General features: G+C 40.1%; 1 long non-coding RNA gene across 2 annotated transcripts; it reads left to right on the forward strand.

The window, feature by feature from the left end:
• Positions 1–2,256: 2,256 nt before the first annotated feature.
• Positions 2,257–7,822, forward strand: LOC127535673 (uncharacterized). Of its 2 annotated transcripts, XR_007944520.1 has the most exons (4): positions 2,257–2,546; positions 3,445–5,565; positions 5,893–6,001; positions 6,690–7,822. It is a non-coding gene; the product is annotated as an uncharacterized LOC127535673 (long non-coding RNA). The 2 variants fall into 2 exon arrangements; XR_007944519.1 differs by having other exon boundaries at positions 3,445–6,001.
• The last annotated feature ends 2,412 nt before the right edge of the window (positions 7,823–10,234 follow it).

Consider the following 10,234-nt stretch of genomic DNA (forward strand, 5'->3'; position numbering starts at 1 on the left):
AGCGTGTTCAAGGTCGATATGGGAGGTACTGTAGTGTACCATTATGTTCGGCTTCTGGTGTTTATAACAGTTCTATAAGCCTTTACCGTTTTCCAAAAGACCGGCATTTGCGGGCTCAGTGGATTGCCAAAATTAGACAAATAAAAAAAGTTTCACACTGAGCTGAGGATCGGGAATATTAGTGCATAGTCACTGATCAAACAGAAAATATCTGATAAACTATAACAACAATCCGTACACTCTTCAATCATTTGTTATTCCGTTTTGACACCTAATCAAATACAGAGGAAATCCAAGCATTTATTTGTCATTTTGTTCAAACAAAACTACAAATATAAAATGTCTTGCTGAACTCGACTAAGTACCAAAGACTAAAGTGTAAAGTGGATTCTAGTAGCTAACTAAGCAAAAAAATAGTAATGTATAAATACTAGAAAATAAAATGATAAGGTACATGTTAGGCAAGCCCTACAGTTAAGCTAGCGCTAGTTATGTAGGATGCGATGCCACTTACCTTCAAAGTTATATATGTACTAGGACATATAAAATTTGAATCCCTTTTCCCGTTTGCTTTGAGGAGCTGACGAAAAATCATCAACGAGACGATAAACATCGTCAACAGAAATTTTAGGCAAGTTGCCTAGGCATCTGGAAAAGTAAAGTGTACTGCTGGCTTCTTCCATTTTGACAGCGCTGTAAGCGGGACCGGAAGTAACTGTAGCACCCGGAGTTTTTCAACCAGAACTAGCACATGCTATCATGCACAGGGTGTATATAGGGACTCTAGGCGCAGGTAGAGTGCCTGTATATCAGAGTGGCGACAACTGGGGATTTGATGCCATTTTGTTTCCATTCACTCAATAGAGCGAGGTGCACATTCACGAAAACTAGCCATTTGTGGATTGCTTACTGATTTCAAGACATGTTTTGGACAAAATATTTTACTGGCTTGTTTTGTCTGGATGTCCAAGGTTGGATTATGGCCGTTTTTAGAGGAAAATTTTCATCTGTGACTAGTTTTGAGCCTTCAAAGGTGAGTTGTGCTGTTTACGTTATTTGCTGTTTGTTGGACAAATGTGTTTATATTAACCGCTGTGGTAATCACATCTGAAAGTGGTTTATACCGGCGGATTCATGAGAATCTAAGCTTTCCATGGGTGTATAATGTTTCTATCATCGAGTTTGCAGCTTCGGTCAATTTAGCAAAATATGTTTGCACATACGGGCCGCTGAAGTTTAACGGGGTAACCCGTTAAACTTCAGCGGCCCGTATTTCATGCATCTCCATGCATGAAAATGGTCAAAGTCAAAATAACCACAACTGCCCAAAAATCACATCAAACTTTTCTGTCATTCACCCATACATCATAACATGAAAGTACATACATGGGACTAACCTGGCACAAAAACGATGATGAAGTCGGTTTCCATCCCACTCTCCGGACTTTATTTTCCCACAGTTTCCTTCTTTCACTATTACTGGGAAATCTAAACATGTGGAATCCCTTCTCCAATCAATTTGTGCACCCAAAGGCACAACGGCCCGTCATTTTTCAGGTATTTAGGAAGCGAAAAAAGACCTAGAATTACTCTCTGCGGCGTAAATAACGTTAACAGGAAAACCCGGCGTTCATGAATAGGAAACAAAATGGCACCCATAGATCACGTGACCAAAATTTTTTGGACCCGTCATGTCGCCACTCTGATATACAGGCACTCTAGGCGCAGGCTGACCGCGCCCTACTGTCTCCCTCTGATCGCTTTACACACCACTGGCCATGGGGTGGCAGCAGAGAGCGAGCGGTTTGTTCATCTGCTTGCCTTTAATTAAAACCGCCATGCGAGTGACGTTCAGCGCAGAGTGTAGGAGTAATTAGCAAGCAAGATAATCAAGGAGTCATAGAGAGCCAAAAAAAGGAGAAAATGGAGAGAGAAAATTCAGTGAAGTCACTGAAAACAACGCCGTTCGGGAGGAGAACACTGTAGGAGAAACAGAGTGAAGGCAGAGGCGGACTTACCATTAGGCAAACACAGGCAATTGCCTGGGGCCCCAAGATTTCCAGGGGCCCCCAAACGTCTCGTGAAAGCTGATTAATAAAGGTGTTTTTTTATTTGAAGCAATTACTATTGTTTTAGTCTTAATTTGCACGCTTAAAAATAAATAAATATGGTTGATTTATCACTATCATGATCGTTATCCCCCCTCCTGTCTCGCGCAATGGACTATTCCATGTTACTGCGCACGCGCAGGCTTGTTTCAGGAAGACGGCAGCAAAACAAAGTTGTTGGCGCGGTTTTGAGAGAGCGGGTGAGCAGTGAGAAAGATGAAGCGGAGTTATCTGAGTGGAGCGGAGAAGAGAAGAAGGCGAAAAGAAAAGAAACAGTTTTTATCAAAACTACCGAAGGTATCAACCTTTTTCACGGTGACACCGAGTGGGGATTCTCTGCAACAGCTAGAGCTAGATGCTGCTGTCAGTAGCAGCTCTGCTGTCAGTGTCAGCCGAGGAGATGTGGCGAGTGAAGCAAAGGATTATTTTCATGAAGATGTGAGTATTAAATCGGTCGAGATGGTAAACTATATTAAATGTTGATTAATGTTATTTTCAATCACAGCAATAGTATTGAGATAGTTCTTACATAATTATCCCTTCCATTTCACAATATTTAGTTGATTCAAAATCTTTGTTTAGTGAAAAATATTATTCACTGGACATGGGGAAATATATGAAAACGGTTATGCAACTAGACACTTAGGCTGTCAGATAGTTGTAATTACAACTTGACGTATATCCAAATCTCAGCATCGCTCTCAGACTTCTTCTCACTCTCCCTGCCACAGTGGCTTCAGGTGAGAGAAGTTTTTCAAAACTAAAAATGATTAAAACCTACCTGAGGTCAACTATGTCCCAGGACAGGCTGTCAGCACTTGCAGTACTCTCCATTGAGCACGAAGTCAGAAAGTCATTGGATATGGAGCTACTCATTACAAAGTTTGCTGAGGCAAAGACTCGAAAGGTTAAATTTTAGTGATAATTTTAAGAAAAGGGAGAGAAGAAAACATCACCAAGACAAAAGGGAGACAAAACCATCACAGAGAAAAGGGGAGAAAGAAGGAAAGAACAAAACATCACAAAGAAAAAAGAAGACAAAACTATCACAGAGAAAGAAGGGAGAAAGAGAAGGAAAAAGGGAGAAAAACATCAGAGAAAGAAGGGAGAAAGAGAAGGAAAAATGGAGACAAAACATCACAGAGAAAGAAGGGAGAGCAAGAAAGAGGGAGAGAAGAAAACATCACAAAAACAGAAGGGAGACAAAACCAGAGAAAGTAGGGAGGACGGAAATACAAACGGTAAATTTGATGAAATTATGCTGGTAAAATTTTTGTTCTCATAATTGATCTTGTTATCTTTTGTGGTGTCTTTTTTTTTTTTTTTTTTTTTTAAGAAACGCAACATACAACTTCATCCAGGCTGAACCTGCTGCTGCTGCCACACTAAAGACGTGTTGAGGTGAGAATAAAACTTTTGTCAGTGCAGTATGAGGATGTCAAGGGCCCCAATGACTGGATTTGCCTTGGGCCCCCAAATGACTAAATACGCCCCTGAGTGAAGGAGCTCGGACCTGACCGGTCTGACGTCTTAATTAGACAACAGTCGGAGGACAGAGGGAGGAGATATACGTGGTCTTTTTCGCGGGCCTGGTATGAGAAGACGTCTTGGCTGACAGGATGCAGTGAGGCAGGTGCTTTATTTTGCTTCCTCTGCCTGCTTTTTCAAACCAAGGGAACTGATCAAGCCTGGATTCAGACAGGTATGGCGGATTTAAAGTATTTTTCTGAGAAAGTAAGAAGGCATGAGCAAGCTAGGAGCCACATGGAAAATGCTATGCGTCTGGGCATGTTTGCGAGAGCTAACATAGCAGCTCAGCTTGATGATGGCTACAGGATAGGCATCCGTAAACATAACGAAGTCGACAAAAATAGGCATGTGCTGTCTAAAATAATAGACTGCATTAAGTTCTGTGGTGCCTTTGAGCTCTCCCTGAGAGGCCATGATGAGAGTGAAAGCTCCGAAAATCCAGGTGTTTTCAGAGGGCTGGTGGATTTTGTAACATCACTAGATGCAGCTGTCCATGAGCACCTTCAGACTGCCACTGTGTTTAAAGGGACATCCAAAACAGTGCAGAATGAACTCCTTGACTGCATGCTGGCAGTTTTGAGTGAGTCCATTATTGAGGAAGTTCAGTGTGCAGACTTCATATCCATCCAGGCTGATGAAACAATGGACATCTCTACCCAGTGTCAGCTTGTTCTTGTGATCCGCTACATCGACAAAATAAATGAAGTGCAGGAGAGATTTTTTGAGTTTATACCTCTGCAATCTGCCACAGCTGAGTCCATTGCCATAGCACTTTTGGAGAGGCTGAGCCTCATTCTCCCCGATGATCAGAAGAGCAAGCTCATCTCTGTCACAAGTCAGAGGTTTGAACCCAAGCAGCAGGCGCAGACAGGTGGGTGAAATTATTAATGATTTAATATCAACAAAAGTAAATAAACAGAAAAAACTCTTAATAATTATGACAGAGGAAAACAAGGGGAAGAGAACACAACTAAACTGAACCAAGGGCGGACCTGAAGGCCGAGAAAAACTAACAACCAAAACTAAACCAAAATACTGGGGAAGAAGACTCACGAGAGGTCCAGAGCATTAGTCCTGAGTCTGACGGGCGACAAAACTGGCTGAGTCGAGGGAGAGACGTGGCGAGGGTAGGTAACAGTCCAAAAGTGAAATAGTGTCCAGTAGACGGAATACAGGAAACGAAGTGCAGGATTTGGCGGAGTGCGTCGTGGTCTTGGCAGGTGAGCATGGAACAATGAGCCGGCAGTGAACTGTGTAAAAAGGCCGGCTTATATACTGCAGTGATTGTCTATTCAAGCCAGCTGCGCTCTCCACACAGCTGTTCATCATTTGGCTGACTGAGCCAGAGCACCGGAGCAGGAGGATCATGACAATCTCCCAGGCCTATGATGGTGCGAGTGTCATGAGAGGAAACAATGAGCTGCATGAGTGATGTGTATGCGAATGCACACTATGTCCACTGCTATGCTCACCAGCTCAACATTATCATGCAGCAGGTGACATCCCATATCCCAAAAGTTGGTCAGTTCTTCTCTGACCTAGCTGGATTCTCAGGATTTTTTTCAAGATCCCCCAAGAGAACCAGTGTGCTTGACAGAGTGGTGGCACACAGGCTTCCAAGAGCAAGCACAGTAAGGTAGAACTTCCACAGCCGTGCTGTCAAGACTGTGTTTGAGCACAAAGACGACCTCCTTCAGTGCTTCGAAACCATCAGGGACTCAGGTAACTTTGATCCTACCACTGTCAGTGAAGCTGGAGATTTTGTGAGACTCCTGGAGGATGCTACCTTCTGCTTCTTCCTGGAGCTTTTCCACCGCATCATGCCTCATGTGGACATGCTCTACAGCCAGCTCCAGAAGACGTCCATCGATTTGGTCTTTGTCCACAGAGTGACGCAGCATTTCACCGACAACGTGCAGCTAATCAGGTAAATACATTTGGATGTAACCATATTAAACCCTTATGCATCCTCTCACAAAAAGTGTCATACGCAGTACTATGGGACAAAAATGTCAAAAACTGTAATAAAATTATTACATACTCATATCATTTTCCTCTTACATAGTTAGATTTTTAAACCATAAGTCCAGATAATAAAAGTTTTGATTGAACTGATCATTTTCAGAGTATTAACATTTCTTTATTACCTTTAATTCCCAGTTCATTTACATTATATCACTATTGTGTATTGTGAAAAAATAAAATAAACTGAGTTTTACCCAAACACTTTTTTTTCTCTTCTGGGGCTGGTCAGAGACTCCCTCCCTACTGTCAGTGAAGAATATCACAGCTGTGTGTCTCAGCAGCAGCTGGCCAAGAAGTGCCGCACACTGGGACCAGATGAACTACAGAGGATAGCTCTGGTGAGATCAAAGCTGGGGCTCTGGTAACTTAGTATCCTACGATATGTCTGTGACTGTTGTCCTTCCTGTTACTCCTTTCTATATATATGTGGACGTCGTCTCTCCCTGAAGTTGATGAGTGGTGACCTGAACAATCAAAACTTTTCTCACCACTCATCAGGACACACAGCTTCATAAATAAATCTAATATCAACTGGCAGCAGTTCCTCCTGGCCTTAGCAATCTGAACAACATGGCTCCATGTAGCGCTGATAAACCTGCTGGACAAACCGCCGCATGTAGATAGCAGGGCGTTTATGAAACACAGAATTCAACTGCACAACAGCTGCTAGTGCATACACGTATGTCAGCAACAATAATTGATTATCTGTGTTGAATTAACACTGGTATTCAAGGCTGAAGTTGGTTATTTTCCTCTGTAAAGTAACATGTTTGAAACCTGGTAAATTAAAGAGGGACATGAGGGTGTCCACAACCATATTCCCAAACCTCCAATTTCTCCAATAAAGTATATGCTATTCTGTTGTAGATAAACATTTTCCAAATAAGATTCAGTAATATGGACATGACCTGAGTGTGTTGTATGGTCTTTTACAGTGTTATAATCATAGTAAGCTGTTATGTGAACAATTGGACAAGACACTTTTATGTAGGTTCTGTGTGATATAATGTGTGTCTTTCTTTATAGGTTTGTGACACAATCCTGGGCCATGCAAAAGAGAGGTTTGCCTTCACCAAACACCTAATCAGTGCTACACTGCTTCAAGGAGACAGATTCCAGGAGTACGACAGCTAGTTCCCTGAAGCAGCCCTCAACACCACCATGGAGGCCTATCCAATGCTGAACAAGGGCAAGCTGAAAACTGAACTGTCGCTCATCTTCAGCAACACAGAGTTCAGGAGTTGCAATGGTGCTGTGGCTCTGTACCAGTTCTTCATGAGCAACAATCTTCAGGACACCTTCTCAGAGACTGTCTCTCTCCTGAAGATCTTCATCATGACTCCAATGACGACAGCTAAATCTGAGAGGTGCTTCTCAACACTAAAAAGAATCAAGACCTTCCTCAGGAACATGATGTCGCAGGATTGTCTTAATGCACTGGCCATGCTCTCTATGGAAAAGAAACTTGTCAGGGAGACCCCAGATTTAAACCATAGAGTCATTGAGAAATTTGCATGTCTCAAAGACAGAAGAGCAAAACTTGCATACAAAAAAATAACACAGATGTAGAGGTGCTGGCTTCAATCTCTAAAATGTGAGGATTTACTTTTTTGTCATTTAATAATGTAAATAGAAATGTTAGTTGACAAAAGTGGCACTTTAGACTGAAAGCCTGTTGATTTTCACATGTTCTGAAATCTGAGGAATTACTGTTTTTCTTTTCTTTTTTTCATTGTAAATATTTAATGTTTGTTGACTGAAGCACTTTGGGCTCAAAGCCTAAGATAAGATAGGTTTTATTTGTCACATGCACAGTTATACATAGTATAATGCAAAGTGACAAATTTTTATTGCTTTGATCTTAAATATGCAGATTTGCTGTTTTCTCATTGTCATGGAAGGTTGTTAATGTAAAAGTTAGCTCACAGAAGCACTGTCTGCTTTAAGTCTTATAGTTAGGTTTTTTTTTTTAACAAAATGTCCAATGTTTGTTGGTTTCACAGATATGGATTTGTTTTTGTTTATTTGAGTATGTAAATATAAATTTGTTGTTCCAAAGATTTTGCTGGACAGAAGAAGCACTTGGCACTCTTTGAAGCTGGAAAAATGAATTGTTTTTTTTTTTTTTTTACTTTTGAAGTAAAACATAGATTTGCATATTTATACATTCTTAATTTAATTATAGAAAAGGAGATTTTAAGGGTTTGCGTGTACCAATTACACCTTATCTGGAGCAAATCATATCAAACACTGGAGAGATAAATTCAAATTCACTAGCTGGTAACATTTACGCGCATTTAATTGTTTATTTGACTCAGCAGTAGTGCTTAGGTGTATCCTCGTAGTGGTGCATAGTAATAGCACATCAAATGGCTGTGAAGATAATTTACATCAATTCTTGTATTCTGGTGTTGCCGAGTCTGCTATTTGGTTTAGTAAATTAAGTGCGCCCCCAAAAAGAAAAATTCACTAGCCGCCACTGAATCACAGTAATAGGGTACTGCATTTTTTGTTACAGCAAACATGAGATTACTGTAACAAGCATTACTATACTATTTTAATACTGTAAATTAATTAGTTGTAAAATATTACATACTGTAAAATAAACACACTGTTCTTGTCACAAAAAATCATTTATTTTCTCACCTTACTCAGCTTAAACATTTTACATTCTAAATTCACAGACACACCTATATATATATATATATATATATATATATATATATACAGATGCATTTTGCATCCAGAGGTGTCCTGCTAAATTTGATTCAGTTCAAAAATACTCACAGAAACATCCCTGTAGACAGTGTTGTCATACAAGAGATTTTAAAGTAGTTTTTACAAACAAAACTATGAAATCCAAGCACCAGAAATAATTAGACACTTGATTAAAAGTGGAAATGCACAAAAACATGGAAATGGTGGAAATGTCTGAACCAAGAATTGTAAAAATTTTAACAACAGAACATCCAAAACTAACTTTATTATTCATGGACTGGACTGTTGAACTGCATTCCTCATCCCAAATTGGAGACTTCTTTCTGGGATGGGATCCTCTTCCTGGGCTAGAGTCAACAGTAGAAGAATGAAAATTACTTCATTACTGATGTAGAAATTTATAGGTGAGATTAATGATTCTATGGTAACTTTAGTCAACTGAAATAACTGCCATTAGAAATACCACATTTTGTTTCTACCATTACAACACTGCATAAAACAGCAGTTTAACAGTACAACAGTACACAACACACATACAGCAGAACTGGATTAAAAGGCTCACCTGATACTAGCTGTTCTGTCCCAGCCATAGACTGTATATAAAGATATATATACAGTCTGTGGTCCCAGCTGAACGATACCACATGGACTGAGGGACTCATTTTTTCATAGGACCATCTGACCAGTAACTTCTGCTTGAACCTTGGATTTATCCTGACAGAAATCTTCAAACAAAAAACACATCACACAGTGCACCAGTAAAGAAGAAAAATACGGTTAAAATGACCCATATAGTGCTATTTATTGCCCATGTCAGTGTAACACACCCAACAGATTTGGTCCACCAAGTCTTTCTCTCTCATAAGAACAACAGCTTCACCAGAAAGTTCTGCTTGAAAAATAGTAGTCATTAGTTATTTCTCAGAAGCTAATAGCAGAAAAATGAGTGATAAAATCACCAAGTTATTCAGACCAAGCTATACATAGCTAATGGACACAGGCCATGGTTACATGAAATTATTTAATTCGGAATTAATTCATTCGGAATTAAAGTTTTATGCTTCGCATTTCCATGGAAATATTAATTCCAAATTAAGGTTTACATGGACCGCACGTTTATTTCCCTTCTTTAATTCTGCTGTAACGCTTGGGTGTTGGAAAGGATTCTATTGGACAGGGAGTGGATGTGATGTATCCCTGTTTACCAGAAGAAAACAAACTCCATTTTCCACGGCATTTCTTTTCCCCAACAACATGGAGGAACAACTAATAAGCACACTTTTCGCCTTGCTTTTTCTTGTTGTTTTGAAACAGCAACTTGACAATGGTGTACTACTTCTGTTGCATCTCTTGAAAAGGAGGGATAGAATACTGGAGAAGGGAGGCAGAAGACCAAGCTGTGGCAAAGGAAGGCCAGAACGTGTATGTCACTAAGTCATCGCTAGGTGAGGAGCCAAGCATGCGCAGAATGACCGGAATTAACTAAAGCGGAATTAACTGTATACATGAATAGAACGTACACAGGAATTACTTTATTCGGAATTAACATTGGAATAAACCAGGTAGTTTCTTCGGAATTAAGTTTATTTGGAATTAACTTATTAATTCAGAATTAAGTGTTTACAAGGAGATTTTAAAGCGGAATTAACTTTAATTTCGGATTAAAGACGAATTGAAGATCTCATGTAAACATGCTGACACACACACTAACTGACGTAGCTAACGTGCATACAAACACACACTCCTAGCTAACAGACATATCTAATGCGCATACAAACACACACACCTAGCTAACAGATGTAGCTAACGCACGTAGCTAACACACACACACACACACACAGACACGCGCGCTC

This window comes from Acanthochromis polyacanthus, chromosome 10, assembly GCF_021347895.1.
Source record: "Acanthochromis polyacanthus isolate Apoly-LR-REF ecotype Palm Island chromosome 10, KAUST_Apoly_ChrSc, whole genome shotgun sequence".
NCBI classification, from domain to species: Eukaryota; Metazoa; Chordata; class Actinopteri; family Pomacentridae; genus Acanthochromis; species Acanthochromis polyacanthus.